This window comes from Mastomys coucha, unplaced genomic scaffold (genome assembly GCF_008632895.1).
Source record: "Mastomys coucha isolate ucsf_1 unplaced genomic scaffold, UCSF_Mcou_1 pScaffold20, whole genome shotgun sequence".
Classification (NCBI taxonomy): domain Eukaryota; kingdom Metazoa; phylum Chordata; class Mammalia; order Rodentia; family Muridae; genus Mastomys; species Mastomys coucha.
This window is the reverse complement of record NW_022196903.1, coordinates 49,959,099-49,959,798: the sequence shown is the minus strand read 5'-3', so window position 1 is coordinate 49,959,798 and position 700 is coordinate 49,959,099. Positions and strand designations below refer to the sequence as shown.

The 700-nt window shown below is 55.7% G+C and overlaps 1 non-coding gene across 1 annotated transcript; it reads right to left on the bottom strand.

Moving 5' to 3' along the window:
• Window positions 1–571: 571 nt before the first annotated feature.
• On the bottom strand, window positions 572–700 carry LOC116100154. Its single transcript, XR_004122500.1, has one exon. It is a non-coding gene; the product is annotated as a small nucleolar RNA SNORA17 (small nucleolar RNA).

The following is a 700-nucleotide window of genomic DNA, read 5'->3' as shown; positions in this document are numbered from 1 at the left end:
CTGGCCTTTGGTGGTAACATACCCCTGCTGCTGCAGAACCATGGACCCAGACATGGTCTCCAGCAGCAGTGGCAGCACAGACCAAGACCACACCATGGTCCCAGGTCCCAGGTCCCGGCTACTCACATCAGGCTGTCCCTCACGAGCCTTGAGTCTCCAGTTCTGCCTCTCTTCACTGTGCACACATCCTTCTGCTTCTCTTGCTCTTCCATTTCTCTAGCACTTATTTGCTCTTCTTGGTGGTGCCCAGGGTCTCTGAGTGTCTGGGGTCATCTCAGGAGTGCTATGTTCTCCCTGTGCATTATGGTACTAGGCATGGGTCATCTCAGGCATGGTCTGCCCTTTTATCCCCAGGCCTGCTCGGTGCCAGACTGGTGGCCATCTTGGGCTTGCTCCTTGCCCAGGCCTGCCCACATGGCTCCATATGAGGTTGTCTATCTGGTGCTCACTTCCACCTGGGGCCCACAGTTCCAGGGTCCCATGCAGAGTTCGCCCAGTCCTTGGCTCACTCCTCACCCTGGGAGCCCATTTGGGCCTTTGCAACACCAGACTGGTGGTCATCTCAGGCTCACATGTTAGGTTAGTAATCATTCAGTTCATAGATCAGAACCCTGAGCATAGACATAGCCTCTCTCCTCTCTGCCACCTACTGACACACATGTGACACAGCAGCCACACCAGCAGTGCCTCTAGGAGCCAC